Below are 19,969 nucleotides of genomic sequence, written 5' to 3' on the forward strand. Positions count from 1 at the left end.
TTCTGGTGAACCAACAGTGGATGGCAAGTGGATACTTTTATCTGTGGGAAGAACACATCAGCTTTGATCACCTGGCCCTGGGATTATGTTGGATGATGGGTACTGTAAAGGATTGAAAAAGCCAGTCCTGTCGATTTCAACAGGTATAAATTTAGACTTTATCTTCGATGTGATGCGATGGAAATTGGACTTGGTTTCTATAATCTTGGCGATCTCTGCTGGCCATTGGTAAAGGGTTCTGCTGCCAATTCAAAGGCATGTGGTTCAAATCCACCAGTTGCTGCACAGGAGAAATGTGGGCAATCTCCTCCTGTGCAATTTCCAGCCTCTGAAAACCTGCTGGAGGGTCAGCTGTGAGTCCATTCCTATAGGATGGTACACAAACATGGAGCACAAATTTCTGACACGCTGTGGTCACCAAATGTCAGAATCAACCAACCGTCTGATGACTAGTACTGATTATCACGGAAAAGCCTCAGACAAGTCCCACTTTAGGGGCATCCAGTGATAGCTGGCCAGAACATCACAAAACAGGAAGGTCATCAGACACAAGGGACGCCTGAGGAATGGTCACAGTCAAGAAGCAAAGACAAGCTCCCAAGAAAAAATGGCAAGTAAACATAACGTGTTTGCCTGGATGAGATTCAGGAACAGAAAAAGGACATTAGGTGAAAACTAAAGAAATCTGAATGTGTGGGCTTCACAGAATGATAATGTGTCAGTATTTGTTCATTAATTGTAAAAACCATAAGCTCTTAGTAGGGAAATGGTGCTAAGGATACACAGGAACTCTTTGCTAGCCACTCAATTTTTCTGAAAATCTAAAACTGTTCTAAAAAATAAAGTCTATTAATAGAAACAGTTTTAAATCTTTTAATTCCGTTTAAAAGCCAGTCCCACCCCTCCCCAGCATTCCTGGAGCAGTGTGGCGCCTTTGCCCAGCTCACCGCATCTGATGCTTCTGTAATAAATGCTGTGGCTCAGGGCCACCATCAGAAGCCAGCAAAGGCTTTTAAAGCTGCCTTTTCAAAGAAGCAGTGTGGGTCCAAAGGAGGCCAGGGATGGATCTGTGGCCTCTAGGGGAAGTGAATCCTGTTCCCTCCACTCGCATTTTAAATGTCTATCAAATAAGAAATTAAATGCCAGTTCTATTGTTTAATTGCCTAACTTGAAATGACTGGCCCCCTTACAAAGTTCCAGAAGAAGGGCTCATGATGAGAGGACTCAGAGGCTGAGGATGAAGAGAGCAAAAGGTGCTGACTTGCCAAGAGGACAGGAGTCTCATGGGTTGAGGACACCTCGCAAAATTTTCCACACTGCCCCAAAGGCTGCTGGACTGGCTATGTGCAGGGCAGGGGCGCCTCTGTCCCAGAACATGGCTGTAGACCTCTCCCTGGACTGTCCCTTCCCATAGGTCACCCTCCTACACCAGGCCCTCAAGCTTGGCAGGGTCAGTGGCTGGGATTCAGCCCCACCACTCCAACTGCCCCACAGCGGGGTGAAGGTAGCCAGGCCAGGAGGCAACACAGGTGCCCATGAATCTTGGCTTCTCCCTAGCGCCTGGCCCCAACCTTAGCCCTGTTGCACACATGTAAATGAGGCAAGATCCCTCTGTTACAGCATTATGTTATCCTGGGGCAGCCTTTAGTCTTTGGTGGAAAGGGAGCATAGCCAAAGGAAGAAAACAGAGGAGAGAAAGAACTACCATGAAGGAAGAAGGGGAAACAGTTTTGGTTTTCAGAAGTCTCCTGGGGAAGACCCCAGGCTGGCCTGGCACTGGTGCCCTGCTGTCTTGTTACTGCCAAGTGTGGTCATCTCCATAGTGCCACCTCAGTCATGATCACTGGGCTTCCCCTCACAGTCCCTAGAGGCACACAGACCAGTGTTGTCCAGTCAACTCTGCAGAAAAAGAAACATGGACACAGACCAATGATATGAGTTGTCTAGAATGAGCCCAGGGTTGGACTTGGCTCTCACCAAGACCCCTGCCCCTGAGGCCCTTACCCCTGAGAGGATTTCAATATGGTTCCAGAGAGTCTGGGTCCACAAGTCACAAACCAGCCCCCCGTGGGCTGGGCAGGTGAGAACATGTCAGGGCAGTGATGGGCTTGCCTCCTCCACACGCCTGCTGACAAAGGTCCATTCAAGAGAAGCCAGGCTAGCAGTGCCAGCCCAGAATCATAAACCCTGAGCAAATGCCGGGGCTCGGGCCCCAGGGGCAGCACCCACACAGCCCTGCTCAGCCCACAGCCAGGCCACAGCGCCAGGCTGCCGGACCCTCCAGTTTCTTTGCATAGCAGTTTACCTCCTTTAAAGCACTGCAGGGTCACCCACAGAACTCTGCACAATCCCCGCCCTGCTTCTATGAGGGCTGGACACTTGGATATATGCCCACCTCGCCTATGGATAGAGGGGTTTCTTCACTGTCTCTACTTCAGGAAACATTATATCCCTAATTCCCATCACTTGACCACATTCCTTATACACAGAGGGCCCACCCCCTTCCAAGCCTATCCAGAAAGTGTGCAGGTGTCTCCGTCATGAGACTATGAATTCCTTGGGGCAGAGGCACATTCTGGCCATCCCTGTGTCCCCACCACTTAGCACAGTAGCTGCTCAGTAAGCTCTGATGAATGAATGAGCAGATCTTATTCATCACAATGCATTCTGGCTCAGAACAACCCTACAAGCTGTACAGAATTTTAAAGGGATTTAAAGTCTTTCTCTGGGCCTCAACCCCTTTTTGCTCTTCTCCACTATCAAATCCCAAAAGCACGAAAATACCATGCTGGGTCAGCCTCTTCCATTGACTTCAGTGCTTAAGCATGTCCCAGATCTGAGGGGTCAGTTTTTGATTTCAGAACCAGCATAGGAAGGGGGCAGGCAGGGGACAAGCAGGAAGGCAGGCACATACTGGCAGGCTGTAGATACATGGGTCTGAGAAACAGGAAGGGACTGGGCTCTGAAGTACCTGTGAGCCTTCAACATCTGCTGGTGAGCAGGCTTTTCCCATAAATGTCCATCCATGCACATTCACTGGGTTTGTCCTATGCCAGCCAGGGTGGGGGCACAATATGCATATACAACAGATGGAGAGGTAAAAGGGGTGAAGAGGAGAAAGCATGCATAAAAATGCAAGCACAGTGGGATATGTACTGCAAGGAAAGAATTAGCAGAACCCCTGGTGCATGGGGAGAAGCATATGCTTACTGGGAATTAGGAAAGGGTGTTCTGGTGGCTTAGTGGTAAGGAGGTGCACTACCAACCAAAAGGCCAGCAGTCCTAATCCACCAGCTGCTCCATAGGAGAAAGAGGGGCAATCCCCTACCCTGTGATTTACAGTCTTTAGAAGTCCACTGGAGGATCAGCTATGAGCTAGTTGTGACTTGACAGCACATAACAAGAACTTGAAGAAATGCACGCTTTGGAGGAGGTTCAAGAGGGTTCTCACCCATCAACAATGTTGGAAGCCCATTTGCTTCTCAGAGCTGTCTTTTGTCTGTCACTCTCATCCACGTGAAGATGGCAAGGGCACATAACCACAGCATTATTATTATTATAGCAGATAATATTTACTGAGTGTTTACTCTGCTAGGTACCCTTCTGAGTCTTTTACAAGGCTTTTTCCAACTAAGTAATCCTCGTGTTCATATCCCAAGTTGGGAGGGCGAGATGGAGAGAAGTTAGAAAAGCTGCAAAGCGTTAGTACCAAAGTGTGTCTCCAAACTCTGCCCCCCTCACCTTAGCCCTGCGGGAGTGAGACCATGAACACGAGGTAGGGTGTGAGCACAGACAGAGGGCAGGGAAACAGGCTTCAATGACCACTAGAGACAGTGTTTGAAAGAATGGGCCCTGCAGGCAGATTGCAGAGAGCTGTAGGGGCCAGCAGAAGGCACTTGGACTGGCTCATAGGAACAGAGAAGAAAAGCCCAAATCCCACTGCTGTCAATTGATAAGTTGTGCTGCCTCTCTGGAGGTTCCAATCCACCAGCTGCTCTGCAGGAATAAGATGGGCAATCTCCTCTCAAATGAGTTACAGCCTCTGAAAACCTGCTGGAGTCGGCCGTGGGCTGGAGCCAACTCGACGGCACTGAGTTTTTGTCTGTGAAAAACAACAGAGCAGAACTTTTAGGTAGGATTTCCAAGGCTGAAATCTTTATGGAAACTGATTGTTCACATCCTTCTACCTCAGAGCAGCTTGTGGGTTTGAACCGCTGACCTTTCCGGTTAGCTGCACTGAGCACTTAATCAGTGTGCCACGAAGGCTTTCTTTAAAGGAGAAGCAGGGGGAGGCTCTACAGCAGAGGGCAGGCAGAACTGCACCTGCTCCATAGGCTCAGCTGGTACTGTGGGCTGGGGCTGAGAGAAGGGAAGCTGGAGGTCCATCACCAGGTCTGAGTGAGAGTTCAAGAGTGAGAGACTGCGCTGGGTGAGAGGAGAAGGTGTGCCAAAGCGGGTGTTTGTGTGGCAGATTATGTATGTGAGAAAGAGAGTGAATGTGGGGAGGGAGCTTCCAGAGGAAGAAGGTTCATGAGCTTCCCTGATGGGGGTGGAGTTTTCATCTCAAAAATGCCCACCTGGACATGAGGAGAGCAGGAGGAGAAGAAGAGACATGACAAACGAATCAGTTCTCCTGAGCTGGGACCCCAGTACCTGGGATAAGGAAGGACTCAGTAAATATTAAGAGAAAGAATGATGGATTAGAGATCTCGGCTTCTCAACCTTTGCTGCCTGAGCTCCTGTGGATGCTGTGAGCTGGGACAGCACCCTCCCACAGCCCCACCTTGTCCACGTGGCCTCCGCCCTTTCAGCGCTGGGAGCCTTCCCTGCATATCTTTGTAACAAGCTCAAGTCTGTGAGCATTCCAAGCTGGGTTCACACTTTCCAGGTTACAGCCTCCCCCTTGCCCCATTCCAGTGCAGGAGAGTGCTGCCAGATTTCTTCCAGGCCTTTGCCTCTCGTCTCTGAAAGAGGCAGTCATCAGGGTAAGTATGCCAGTGTGCCCAGCACCTCCTGCCAAGCACAGGCAAAGGCTCTCCCTCCAGGGATTTCATGTTATTAGCTGTCACTGAGCTGGCCCTAACTCAAGGAGACCCCATGCACAATGGAATGGAACGCTGCCTGGTCCTGCACCATCTTCACAATCAGCTGAGGTTTGGACCATTGTGAGACAGAGGGTTCCTGCTGGCTAACCTGTGTAAGTAGATCCCCAGGTCTTTCTTCCTAGTCTGTCTTAGTCTAACAGCTCTGATGAAATCTGTTCAGCATCACAGCAACACACCTCCACTGTCGGATGAATGGAAGATCGGGTCTCCCACACACAAGTGAAAATGTTACCACTGAGTCTCTTCAGCCGTTTATCAAAGGATTTCATAGACCCAAAGCACAGTGAGCCCAGATCTCATCCTCTCCAGGAGACACCACTTTACAGACTCCACTCCAGTGACTGGCCTGGCAGAACGGACCAGGCAAGAACACAGCATCTAGCGGCCCCCTCAGCCAAAGACCGGGAAAGAAAAAGAAAACCCAGCCACAAAGCATTCTCAGCTTCTTGGGCGTTTCTGCCCCACTGGGGAAAACAGAGACTTCTCTGGAGGAAGCAGAGGTCAGCCCGTTTCCTGTTCAGCTCAGCTGCAGCCCTGTTTTGTGCAACAATCTTTATGATTTTGTTACTTGGAGAGAAAAGGGATATACGTCAAGGCTGTATAATCCATTAAAATTTAGAGCAAGAGGTACCTTAAAAACAAAGAAATCCAACGTTCCTCTTATCAGATGCAGAAGCAGAAGTCTGAAATCAAAGAGGCTTAGTTTCAGAGTAGAAACTAATCCATTTCTGGAGTCCACCCATTGTGCATCCATAAAGATTTCTGTGGCATGATTGCATTTCCCTATAGGAAGCACAGCTTAGTCTAGAACTCATGTCTGAGCCTCCAGGCTGGCAGCCTCAGCACCACTGAGCTCTCTGTCTAGTCCAGGCTGGTTTTTCATGACAGTTTGTTTCCTCCAGGGAGCTTGGGCAGAAGCTGGTGGATGATTTGTTGGATGGTGCGTCCTGGGGGCTGCCTGGCACAGCCTGTCATCCAGATGGCAGCAGGCTACACCCAACAGGGCTGGGGGTGGGGAGAGAACATATTCCTGTTTAGGGGGATCTGGGTATGCTGACTTGCTGATGACATTGGGGAGTTTCTGGGGTCTACCCTTTCTCCTCCCCAACTTATCACATCCCCTCCTACCTCACCTGCCAAGCAAACACAAAGGAGCAGGCATGCTGACAGTCCCACTGGCTGGACAAGCCACACTTGATGAGGAAGAACCCAATCTTCAGACGACTGATGGTCAGAAAGAAAAGGTAGCAAGGGGCACCAGAGAGGCAGTGTAGGACCACAACTCCTTACTGAGGAGTATCCATCCCTACTGCCACTGTGAGTGAGCCTCAGTCTCCCCATCTGCTGTGCCCTAACTGGATGTTCCCTCAAAGCTCCTTCCAGCTCTCAGAAACCTAGGATCCTGAGGCCAGGTGCTATGTGTCTCTCTCCAACAAAATTAGCATGTTACCTAGCACCCTTGTTGTAAGCTGCCCTTGAGCTGATTCTGAACCATGTCACACCACATATCGAACTGTGCTACACAGAGTTTCTGACGTCTGGATTTTCTTTTTTATTTTGGTCTGGATTTTCAAAAGCCCAGTCTTCTGAGGTACCTCTGAATGTCCTTGAACGACTGACCTTTCAGTTATTAGCTGAGTACATTGACAAAATTTGTTGAATGGTTGTTTTTAAGACTATATGAAGAATGGCAAGGAAATCTTGTTTTAGGGATCTACTACTTGACTACTACTGAAGTTCTAGAAAAGCTTTGGCAATCCAGGAGCCCCTGGCAAGCCACTTCCTCTCCTACATGTAGGGGTCTTAGTAGAACAGAGAGCAGGAGCCTGTGCCTGGGGGTCCAGGGTGGGGAGGTGCTGGTCTGAACCCCAGACACAGAAGACTGCCCCACTTCCACATTCGTGGCTCTTCTCCTTCCCTCTATCCTGACGTCTCCACCTTTCCCTGGGTCCACATCCTCCCTTGCTTTCATCTCCCGCTGTCAGCGTTTCCTTTCCTTCCCTTTTTTGTGGACATTCAGAGCCTCTCCATCATTCTGAGTCTGCCTGACTCTTAATCAGAAACACTCAGTCTCAACTCCAAGTAGAAGCTAGAAGTCGGGCTTTCTTGGGATCAGGAAGGGAGAAAACAGCAAGCTTGTGGTGAGGTGTCATCAAGTCCATTTCAACTCGTAGCCATCACGCATTTAACAGAATGAAACATTGCCCAGTGTGTGCCTTCTTCTCACGATCATTGCTGTGTTTGAGCCGAGTGCATACAATAGCAGCGAAGGATTTCCATTTTGGTCCATGCCTCGTCTCCATCTCCTGGGCCTGGCAGCTAGAGGAAGGCTTTAGTTTTTGAGGGAATGTATAAGTACCTTCTACTCCACCCCCTCTTCAGGGTCCCAGGCAGAGGATAGAGTTTGCCTCTCTGGGCTCTTCAGCCTACATATCTTCCCTACATACCCATGGAACCTAGAGGTAGATGAATTAAGAGACTCTCTCTCTTCTTTGCCTCATACTGGGCTAAGACCTGTTTAAGAGGGAAGAAGTCTATGGTGAGGGAAGAATGGATGGTACTTGTTATTGGGAATGTGTGTGAGCACACGTGATAGAAGGCAGGATGAGATATATATATAGTTATCATGGATGTGTATGTAGTGTGTGGTATAGAAGTAGTATAATAAAGTATATGGTATGTGAAGATGTGTTCATGCAGTGCATGTAATGAATAGGATGTGCAGTCTATGTGTAGAGTATGTAAGCATGTATTTATAGTATGTGTAGTTTGGTTTTGCATCTCTATGCACGGGTGTGTGTTAAGAGACCAGGTCAGGTTACCATGGGAGCTGATGGATCCAGGGTCTCCAATCCAGAGAAGCCAGGACAACCAGTCTCTAGGCAACCATATTGGGGGGAGGGGAGGAGAGATGGAGGTGAGGAATGGGCTAGAAAAGGAGGGAGGTTGAGAATTAGAGAGCGTTTCCATGGCAACTGCCAGGCAGGTCACGTGCAAAAGGCTAAATTGCGGAAACGGATATTCACATACACAGTGTTAGGAGGTTGGAGCACCAGCGTGTGGGGGGTGGGGGTGAGGGGGGAGGTCCTTTGATGGAGCGAGTGGATTGATGCATCTTCAAGCCCAGAAATACCAGTCGTCAGCCAAAGAGCGATGCCAGGCAGACAAAAGAGGTAGAGACAGAGGCCACGTCGTTGTGGACGAAGCCTCCAGCCTCCACAGACCTCACACCTGGAGGCTGGCAGCAGGGGGCAGAAAGGCCCATTTCTCTTAGGTGGCTGCTCTCTGCTTCCACCCTTTCGTGCTTTTTCTACCAGTCACCACTTGTAAGAGCTGGAAGTGAGGGCCAGAAGAGCCTGGCAGCTTCCCAACTCTCCACTGAAGTCCAAGGAGGCACAAGGGGAAGAGAACAGGATCCCTGGCTCCCTTGAGCACAGCCTTGCAGGGGAAGATGGGGGTGGATATAAAGGAGAGGAGGGACTCAACATGGGGTCCCCTAGAAGGAAAGCAGGATTGGATATAAGAGATGAGGGAAGATTGATGCAGATCGTCTCATCAATCCCACGCCCTGGAGCTCCAGCCCCCTCTTCACCTGCCTCCCTTCGCTGTCCAGTCCCTGGCGATGCCCCTACCCTTGGTTATGCTCCCAAACACCAAATCAGCAAGTTCCATTTTGTCTTGCTCACACGCCCATCCGGCCACATTCCCTCCTCGCATATCCACACGCCCCACGCAAGTCTTAAGGCCTCCGAGTAACAAAGAACTAACACCCTCCGGATAGAGACGTGGTGGGAACCGCCCTTTGCCATTCTCCCCAAAACACTGCCCCCAAGCTCTAGGCGGTATCCTGGGCATTTCCCCCCAGCCACCAGCTTCACCCCCACCGCCCTGCCTGCCTCCCCTCAGTCCCTTCCGACGCCCACCGCCTTGTTTACATCCACAAACCATTTCTAGCGGCCTGGGAGGAAACAAGGGGCCTCTTCCCTAGGAAAAACCGCGCGCACACACTGTCACCAACAAATCCTGCCGCTCTCAGATGCCCCCCGGGAACTGGTTCCCGCCCGAGTCTCTCGTCCTCCATCGAAGAAGAATCCAGCTTGGCCCACCTCCTCTGCAGCCCCTTACCTGCTGAGTTCCGACCCCTTGAACACAGTTGCAGGAGGACTTGGCGGAGTCTGGAGGCAACGCGAGCGGCTGGGCTGGGGGCGGGCGGTGGGCGCGGCTTCCGCGCTTTCCCGCCTCCTGATCTCGGCGCGGACCAGAGGGGCGCGGCTGGCGGGGCGCGAGGGTGGCGAGAGGCTCTGATGCCTCGGTGCCGGCGGGCTGGAGGCTGCTGGGAAGCGCGCAGACCCCTCCTCCGCTCCCCTCCCCGGGGCTCGGGCGCGGCCGCCTTGTCTGGGGCAGGCGGGCGATTTTTCTACCGGGCGGCGGCGGCTGGACTCCGAGAAGCAACAGGAGACGCGCGGGAGGGCACGCGCGCAGGAGCGGACTCCTCGCTTTGCCTCGCGTGCGGGTGGGAAGCGAAACGATGCCAGGGCTCGTGTGTCTGTCTCTCGGCTGTAGTAAACTAAGGGGGGGGGGGGAATAAGACAAATAACCCAGCATCAGTCACAGCATCCCACGTTAATAGGGAGCCTTGGCAATTGAAGGGAAATAAGCTAAAAGCATGAATGGCTGTGTCGTGGGCGCCCAGAATCCTGGTTGGAGTTGCCAGCGGTAAGGCTCTCACCTCTGCCACAGCTGTGCACAGACCCCCTTTACAAGGCTCCCACCCCACTGCCAGCCCACACGGCTCAGTGTGCTCTGTTCAGAACTTCTACCCCGACACCTAAGAGGCAAAATTCTAGGTGACAAATGTGCATTTTCAGATTTACACTCTAGATCCTCAACCCCACCAGCTCCACCGTGTCCCTGGGTAAATCACAGAACGATGGACCTTGAGCCTCCGTTTTCTCTGGTGAAAATGACATGATTGACCCTGACCTTGTGGGAGGTATGTCACAGTACCCATACCCACAGTGAGCACTCAATAAATTGGCTGTGTACCAGGATAGCTTGTGAGAAGGGACAGAGGATCATCAGAGGCCAAAACAGCCTCAGCCGTCATGCCATGGACATAAAGACCCCAGAAATGATCCTATGAAGGATTCTCAGCCGAGATGCGAGATCTGGGGAGAAGGGACATTCTAAAAGACATTATAACTGTCCAAGGCTGGTTAGGGTCACAGAGATACAACCTCAAAACTTGGAGTGATGGATGGAGGAACACTGGGTGAGGGTCAGGAGACTGAGCCCGGCTTCTGACACCTCCTGGCCCCAGATCTCAGTTTTTTCATTTGTTAAACCAGGAAGATGGATTAAATAGTCCCTAATGCTTCTTTCTTGCACATGAGTAATTGATGTTCTATTCTACAATCAACCCCTGGCCTGGTATTGACTGCTGATATTGTGCCTCTCCAGTGATTCTTTTCCCTAGATGTAGTCAATCTGATTCTGTACAGTCCATCAGGTGAAGTTCATGTGCTTACTTGCCATTTGGATTTGTTTTAAAAGGTATTTGTGGTGAGTAGATTATTGAATGTACAAAATTAAGGACTTGAAGCACTTGCTACATAAAATCAAAGACTGCAGCCTTCAATATGAATTCATCTCCTCAACATCAGGAAGACAAAGATCCTCACCATTATAGACAATATGTTAAATGGAGAAAAAACTGAAACGGTCAACGACTTCATCTTACTTGTATTCACCTGCAATCAACACTCTTGGCATCAGCAGTCAAGAAATTAAGATGTACTACATTGGGAAAGTCTGCTCTCAGGGACTTCCCTAATACTGAGGAACAGTGATGTCAGTTTGGAGACTAAGGTGTGCCTGATTCAGGCCATACAGCTCTCATCTGAAAGCTGGACAATGAATCCGCATGACAGAAGAGGAACAAATGCCCTTGAATCGTGATGTTGGATAAGGGTGCTGAATGTTCCATGGAATGTCAAAAGAACAAACGTTATGTCTTGGAGAAGGTATTATGTGGAGGAAAGGATGGCAAAAGTTCATTTCACATACTTTGGGCATGTTGCTTGAAGGGAATATTCCTTGGAAAGAGGCATCATGCTAGGACAGATTGAGGGTCAGAGAAAGACAGGAAAACCCTCAATGAGATGGACTGGCATAGTGACTACAACAGTGGGCTCAAGTATGTCAGAAATGATGTCGATGATGCAGGTTAGGACAGGGTTCAGATATGTACTTCATAGGGTTACTAAGAGTCATATTTGACTCAATAGCACATAAAACAGCAAGGTCCCTTTCAGCTCTAAACCTCTCTTTCTCTCCATGTGACTTTGTCTCAAATTATGCTCAAGTCAGAACTGACTCATATCTGACCTTCATTGGGTTTGTTGTTGTTAAGTGCCGTCGAGTCATAGATGACTCATAGTGACCCTATGAACGAAAGACTTGAAGACTTGTATAAATTTCATTGTTTCCTCAAGTTCATAGGTTCTAGAGGCAAGCTATTATAGAAGTGGATGCCACTCCTGCTTCCAAGCTTGTTTTAATCGGGGAACTCCACCAAACACTATCCACGATGCGAAACGATTATCGCATTTGACACATCAGTGTCACAGTGTTCAGCTTCACAGTGACTTTGAGTTACCTCTGTACAGCAAATGGGCAGACCAGTGTTGTACCACTTAGAAGAATGTTCAACCAAAAACAATTAAAATCAGGCCTGAGGGCCGCAGATTAAAATCACCCACCTTTGGCTTGGTAGCATAACTTCCTATCCATTAGGCCAGCAGAGCTCTCTCATTGTTGTTGCTGTCTTTGTTGTTGTTGTTAAGTAACATCCAGTCGGAGGAAATGGCATATCTTTCTCTGAAGGAACTGCTGACAGATAAAACTGTCAGAAAGACCCGGCCTTTGGGTTAGCAGCACAACTTCCTGTAAACCATGATTTAATTCTTTTAGCAAATGGTTGGGTCTCAATATCCCAAGATATGAAATAGAAATTCATTCGAGAAGGATTTGCACAAACTTGGAGCCAGTAGAAGAATTATAAGGAACCGTGCTGGTGCCATGATTAAGCACTCAGTTGTTAATTGAAAAGATGGCAGTTCATACCCATCATTCACTCCAGGGAGAAAGACATGGCAGCCTGCTTTTATGAAGGCAATGTTTGTCAGGTGTCATTGAGCTGACCTTGACTCCTAGCCATCCATTGTATAACAGATCAGACCCCTGGCCGATAGCTCCTTTTCTCATAATCTCTGCTGTCCTTGAGCCCATTGTTGGTCTTCCTTTTGGCTGACCCTCCACTCTCCTATGTATTATGTCCTTGTCACAGCCTCAGAAACCCAATGGAGCAGTTCTACTCTGTCCTAGAAGGTCACTATGAGTCACAACCAACTTGACTGCAATGAGTTTCGGATTGTTGTTGTTATTATGTGCTGTCAAGTTTCCTGCAACTCATAGTGACCCTACAAATAACCGCTCTGAAGCCTGTCCTGTCCTGAGCCAGTCTCATTGACTCTGACACACCTACCCCCATCGCCCTAGTTACTGTATTAATCCATCTCATCCACGGTCTTCCTCTCCTGCGCTGTCCCTGCACCCTTCCAAGCATGATGTCCTTCTCCAAGGATCAGTCCTTCCTGGCAATATGCTCAAATATGTGAGAGAGTTTCAAAATCCTAGCTTCCAAGCAAGATTATAGGAGCCTAAATGGCTACTGAGAAAAAAATGGATAAAGACCCTTCAGGCTTGATCCTTGAAAGAATAGCTGTGACCGCTCTAGCACAGCCTGTAGGCCAAATGGGCCCCCCTCTGGCACAGTTTCAAATCCCAGGTGAAAGTTAAAACTCTTCTGCCAAAGCCCACCCTAAACTTAGCCCAGCTGCATAACATTAAGCAACTGTATAACCTTGCCACCCTATCTGTTCCTCTACTAATTGAGGCCTTTGTCACAACTGTTGTTTCCCCTTTGCCATCTCCTCTAGGTAGGAGAGGTAAAACCACTTGCCAGGCCAATGTTCTTGAGCAGTATTCCATTGCAGATACCCTTGATGCCTGCCTTTGGGCCACCTCTCTGTCTCTCAGAGTTCCTGCTGGCGGGGACACATAAAGCCCTGGCTTTGCAAGTCTATTTGAGAAAGGAAAAGTCAGTGAATCAGAGCTCCAAATCCGGGCAACCTGCTAGTTCCAGTCCCTTTCTTGGCATAAATTCTAAAGTGCTTAACCCTGCTTGTCACTGCTGACTAGTGACAAGGATAGTGCAAGTCATATTCCACATGAGAAATGGCCAGGACTTGACCTCAAATGGTACTTCCTCACACTGCATTTCTGGACACTGCTGAAGGAATTGGGGAATCCAATAGTCACAGGCCAGCTCGTTCCAGGAGAAGTCACAGTTCCTTCTAGGGGAAGAAGAAATACATCTGTTGTTGTTGTTGTTAGGTGCCATCAAATCGAACACAACTCATAGCGAGTGACCCTGTGAACAAAAGAGATAAACCTTGTTCTATCTTGCACCATCCTCACACTTTCTGATACACAAGATCCCATTGCATCAGTCACCATGACAATCCACCTGGTTGAAGGTCTTCCTCTCCTTCGCCGACCCTCTACCCTTCCCAACATCATGTTGGGAATAGTACCTCCTAGTTACATGTCCAAAGTATGTGAGATGAAGCCTCATCATTCTTGCCTCCAAAGAGCACTTCAGCTTCACCCTCTCCAAGATATATCAGTTCATTCTCTTGACTGCCCATAGGATGGTCAGTGCTCTTCTCCAACACCACAGCTCAAAGACGTCAATTCTTTTTATGTCATTCTTGTTCGTTGTCCAGCTCTCAGATGCATAGGTATTAATTGGAAAGACTATGACCTGAATCAGATGCACCTTAGTCTTCAAATTGACGTCACTGCTCCTCAATAATTTTGAAAGATCCCTGACTGCAGATTTTCCCAGTGCAATGTGTCTCCTTATTTCCTGACTGCTGGTACCAAGGATGTTAATTGTGAATCCAAGCAAGATGAAGCTGTTGACAGTCTCAATCTCCTCTCCATTATCATGACGCTGCCTATTGGTCCAGAGGTAAAGAATCTTTGTTTTCCTGACATTGAGACACAATCCATACCAAAGGCTGCATTCCTCAGTCTTCTGTAACAAGTGCTTCAAGTCCTCCTCACTTTCACCAAGCAAGGTTGTGTCATCTGCATAACACAAGTTATTGATGAGTCTTCCTCTGATCCTGATGCCACACTCCACCTCATAGAGTTCAGCTTCTCAAATAATGTGCTCAGCATACAGATTGGACAGCCATGGAGATAGAATAGTGTGTCCCTGACACACTCCCTTCCCGATTCCAAACCATGCAGTGCCCCCCTGCTCTGTTTGTACAACAGCCTCCTGGTCCAGGTATTGGTTCCACATGAGCACAATCAAGTGCTCTGGGATTCCCATTCTTCTCAATGTCAGCTACAACTTGTCATGATCCACACAGTCAAGCATCTTTGCATAGTCAATAAAACACAAATAGATATTGAAAAATGTAGGCCTGGATAAATAGAGGTTGCTAGGTGCTATAATTTTAAAAACACAATTACTGATATGCTGAGGCTCGAGTCAAAGTCTAGACAGACAATGGTGACATGGTCCCTCCTTTTGTGGAGTGTATACCTAATGGGAAAGACAGATATTCATCAAATAATTCTGTAATAAGTGTATAATTAACTAATAGCTCAGAGCCCTGAGGATATAGCATATGAGAAGCACGCTAAAGGGTCAGGACACATTAAATGGGTAATGTGAAGGAGACAGGAATTGGTGTAGAAGCCAGACAGGGCTGAGAAGTGATTCAGACACAGGAATAAAAGAAGTGTAGGCAGAGGTCTCAGGCAGGAGGGAGGAAGGCAGGTGTGGAAGGAGCCCATGGAGCCATTGGGCAGAGGATGGTGTCTCTGACACCATCACAATTCAATGATTCAGCAACATCAGTTCTTCTTGAGTTCTCCTTATCCATTGTGAAGCTTCACAGGGATATGAGATGATTGAGAATATTGTGACTTAGATCAGGCAACTTCAGTCCTCCAAGAGATGGCTTTCCTCTTTAACACACTTTAAAGAGGCCCTGGGCACAGTTTTGCCCAATGTACTGTGCCATTCAGCTTCTTGAGGATTACTCTCACCATGCCTACCCATCTCCTGTTTGGAGCTTACTCTTTCATAGGCATAGAAAGGACTATCCCACACTTTAAGCTTGTGCTGAGCTGAGTAAACTTAAAACTATGCAGTTAAAACCCAGCTGGATAGCACTTGGGACCCTTGTACTGCAGTAAAAATAGCCCAAGGGGAAGCTGGTTCCTGAGTTACACAGCCATGGACAGGAAGTAGGGAGCACACTGGAGAAATTATGGGAGAGTGGGGAGACTAAAAATAACAGGAGGCAATCCCTGCCCTCCTAAAAGGTGGCTCTTCAAAATAGACATAGAAAGGTAAAAGGTCTCATTTTACCATGTGTTACAGATTGCAGAATTTGAGTCGATTCTACCAGGTAGCACAGCCCAGTCCATTTCTAACTCATAAACTGCTGCTTTGTGTTCATTCACTCTCACTTTGCTCTGTACAGTTTGAGTGGTTCAAATGGTTAATGTGATTAGCTATTAACCAAAAAGACTGAAGTTTGAGTCTACCACAGGTGCCCCAGAAGCAAGGTCTAGCCATCTTCCTTCCAGAAATCAGCCGTGGACAACCCTATGAGGCTTTCTTAGGCCTGCGTGGTGTTGTCAGGAGTCAGAATCTGTTAAACAGCAATTGCTTTTGCTTTGGACAAGAACTTTAAATGTGCCTTCACAAGTCAAAAGACAAGCCCCAGTCTCTAGAACAGAGCTGTGTTTTCCTAACTCTTTGACTGTGTAGAGTTTATCTCATTTCTTAGCCCCTTGTGGATCCTGGGCCTCTCCTGCCCTGATCTTTCTTTTCCAAACTCCTCCACTTCCCCCTCAGTAACTGTGCTGGACCCTTTGTGGCTTACATATTTACTGGACAAAAATCCACAACCATGGTTCTACCATCTCACCTAGCGCTGATGGTCCCATGGTCTCCAACCTGGTCCACTCCTCAGAGACCCCATAAGTAACCCGCAGGAATTCAGCATTGCTTCCATTCACTCCAGCATGCCTTCCTCAGATTAATAAACGGCACTGTCCCAATCTGATTACTGACCAGGAATTGATTTGAAGCATTTGCTGTCTTCACTCCTCTTTCCACTTTGCTTCTGATCTCTGTAGATCTCTCCAAGCCCAGTTACTCCCTTCAAGGTCTGCCCTTCTGTTATTATCGGTTTCCCACTGGGAACTCTTTCTCAGTGTCCTCACCTCAGTCTCTCAACTTCTCTTGATAGAATTATCTTCCACAAAACAAATGTGATTAAAATCTTCGACAGTGACAGTTCCTTATCTTCTACAAGTTAAAGTCAGATGTTGCAATATGACAATTACTCTTGACAGAATGATTGTCACCTGCCCTGCATTTCCTGCTTTATCTCCTGACCCATCACTGACGTTCCTTCCCCAGCTCCCTTCCAAAGCTTCAGACAGGTTGTTACTGAATCTTCCTCAGATTCTGCTGCAGCATTCTTCTTCACATAGTTTCCTTCTTGAATTGTTCTCTAATTGTACGTTGTTGTTGTTGTTGTTGTTGTTGTGTGCTGTTGAGTCTTTGTGACTTATAGCAACCCTATGTACAACAGCCCTGAAACCTGGTCTATCCTGTGCCAACTTTATTGTCTCTGACACACCTACCCTCATTACCCCAGTCACTAAATCAATCCATCTCATTGATGGTCTTCATCTCTTTCTCTGTCCCTCTACCCTTCCAAGCATAACATTCCTCTCCAGGGACTGGTCCCTCTTTGCAACATACCCAAAATATGTCAGTCGAAACCTCAGAATCCTTGCCTCCAAGAAGCTGCCTGGCTTCCCCCTCTCTAGGGCAAACCTGTTTGTTTTCCTGGCAGTACATGGTATATTCAACAGTCTTCTCCAGCACCACAGCTCAAAAGCATCAATTCTCTATCATCCCTAATCATGGCCCAGTTCTCTGACGCATAGAAAGCAACTGTGAAGACTATGGCCTGGATCAAGTGCACCTTAGTCTACAGACTAATGTCGTTGCTCTTCAGTACTCTGGAGAGAACCTTGACAGCTGACTTTCCCAGTGTAATTTGTCTCTTAATTTCCTGGCTGCTGCTACCAAGAGTGTTGATTGTGGAATCAAGCAAACCAAAGCTGTTAATAATCCTAATCTCGTCATCATCTATCATGATACTGCCAATCGACCCAGTGGTGATAATCTTTGTTTTCTTGATCTTGATCTTCAATCTGTATTGAAGGCTGCAGTCCTTAATCTTCTGCAGCTAGTGCTTCAGGTCCTCCTCAGTTTCAGCAAGCAGGATTGTTTCCTCTGCATAACACAGGTTGTCGATGAATCTTCCTCCAATCCTGATGCCACATTTCTCCTCATACAGCCCAGGCTCCTGGATGATCTGTTTTGCATATAGATTGAAAAGGTATGAAGACAGAATATATCCCTGGTGTACACCCTTCCTAATTTTGAACCATACAGTGTCTCCTTGCTCTGTTCTGATGACTGCATCCTGTTCCAAGTGTATCTATTTGTGTAAGTTGAGTAAATTTGGTGGAAAAATATAACTCTGACACACATCTTTGCTAACTTTAAACCACACAGTGATGTTGTTGTTTTTGTTGTATACTGTTGAGTTAGAACCGACTCATAGATGACTCTCCAGCAGGTTTTCAGAGGTAGTGATTGCACAGGAGGAGATTGCTCCTCGTTCTCCTATGGAGTGGATTTAAACTATGTACCGTTAATATAGCAGAGCAACTCCTTACCACTAGGCCACCAAAGCTCCTTAAACCACACAGTATCCCCTTGTTTTGTTTGAATGACTAGCTCTTGGCCTGTGTACAGGTTCTCTATGAGCACAGTTTAGTATTCTATAATTCCCATTCTTCACAATGTTATCTGTAATCTACCATAATCCATATAGTTGAATGTCTTTGCATAGCAATAAAACCCAAGGAAATATCTCTTTACTTTCCACCAAAATCCATCTGTCATCAGCAATAGTATCTCTCATTTCTACATCCTCCTTTGTGAGTCTGGCTTGAATTTCTGGAAGTTTCCTGTTACTGTATTGCTACAATAATTTTCAAATTCTCTTTAGCAAAATATTTTTGTTGTGATACTAATGATATTCAATATTCTTTGCATTCTGTTGAATCATCTTTTAAATGGGTGCAGAATATGGATCTGTTTCAGTCAGTTGGTCAAATAATTGTCCTCCAGCTTTCTTGATCAATAAGAGAACACATACAGCTTTACATTCAGTTTTTGGAAACACCTCAGTTGGTATGCTGTCAGTTCCTGGTGCCTTGTTTCTTTGCCAATTACTTCAGTGCAGCTTGCACTTCTTCCTTCAATAAGATCAGTTCTTGATCATATGCTGCCTCTTGAAATGGTTGGAGGTCAATTAGTTCTTTTTGGTACAGTAACTGTCTATTCTTTTCATCTTACGCTTCCTGCATCACTCAGTACCTTACTCATTCTTGTTGTTAAGTGCTGTCAAGTTTAATATGATGACTTATACCCTTACACCCTTTGAACAGCAGATCTGAACCCTGTCCTATCCTGCACCATCTTTATGACCCTTGACACACTTTAACCTATTGCTGTGGGCACTGTATCAATCTGTCTTGTTGAGGGTCTTCCTCTATTTTGCAGACTCTCTTCCTTTCCAATCTGAATGTCGCTTCCCAACAAATAACATCTTCTAACAATATGCCCAAAATAAGTGACACAAAACATCACCAACCCTGCCTCTAAGGGGTATTCTGGCCACACTTTCTCCAAGACATATGTGTTTGTTCTTTTGGCAGTTCATGGGGCACTCAATACTCTTCTCCAACACCACAATTCTAAAGCATCAATCTTTCTTCTGTCATTCTTATTCATTGAAGATTCTTTTGCCATCCCTCCAGCTTTCCAAGTGTGATGTCCTTCTCCAAGGAATGGCCTCTCCTACCCACATACCCAAAATACGTGAGATGAAGTTTTGCTATCCTTGCCTCCAAGGAATACTCTGCACTTTCCCTGAGACATATCTTTAGTTCTTTTGGAAGCCCATGGGCTATTTGGGACTCTTTTTCAACACCACAACTCAAAGTCATTGATTCTTCTGTCATCTTTATTCATTGTCCAGCTCTTTGATGCATAGTAAGTGTTTGGAAAGGCTATGGCTTGAGTCAGGCATAGTCTTTAAACTGACATCATCGCTCCTCAGGACTTTAGAGAGATCCCTGACAGAAGACTTTCTCAATGTAATACGTCTCTGATCTCCTGACTACTGGTACCAAGCATGTTGATTGTGGATTCAAGCAAGGTGAAATAGTTGACAATTTCAGTTTTTTCTACATCTTTCTTTTTTTTTTTTAATTTTTTTCTCTACATCTTTCATGATGTTACCTGTTAGCCCCGTGGTGAAGATTTTTATTTTATTGATGCTGAGATGTAATCCATATTGAAGGCTACAGTACTTGATCTTCTGCAGAGAGTGCCAATATTGAAACTTGAGTTTTTTCTTCTCTCCACACCCCCCCTTCCAAGTGATACAAACTTGGGAACTGCTGAGCATGTTCATCCCTTTCGGTTTTCTAACTTCAAGTCTTTGTGTATTTCATGATAATATTTTCTTTTTTCTTCTTGAGTTGCTCTTCGAAATCTTCTGCTCAGTTCTTTTACTTCCTCATTTCTTCCACTCACCTTAGCTATACTACGTTCA

This window comes from Elephantulus edwardii, unplaced genomic scaffold, assembly GCF_000299155.1.
Source record: "Elephantulus edwardii isolate Elephantulus edwardi_28Jun2011 unplaced genomic scaffold, EleEdw1.0 scaffold00093, whole genome shotgun sequence".
In the NCBI taxonomy this organism is placed as follows: domain Eukaryota; kingdom Metazoa; phylum Chordata; class Mammalia; order Macroscelidea; family Macroscelididae; genus Elephantulus; species Elephantulus edwardii.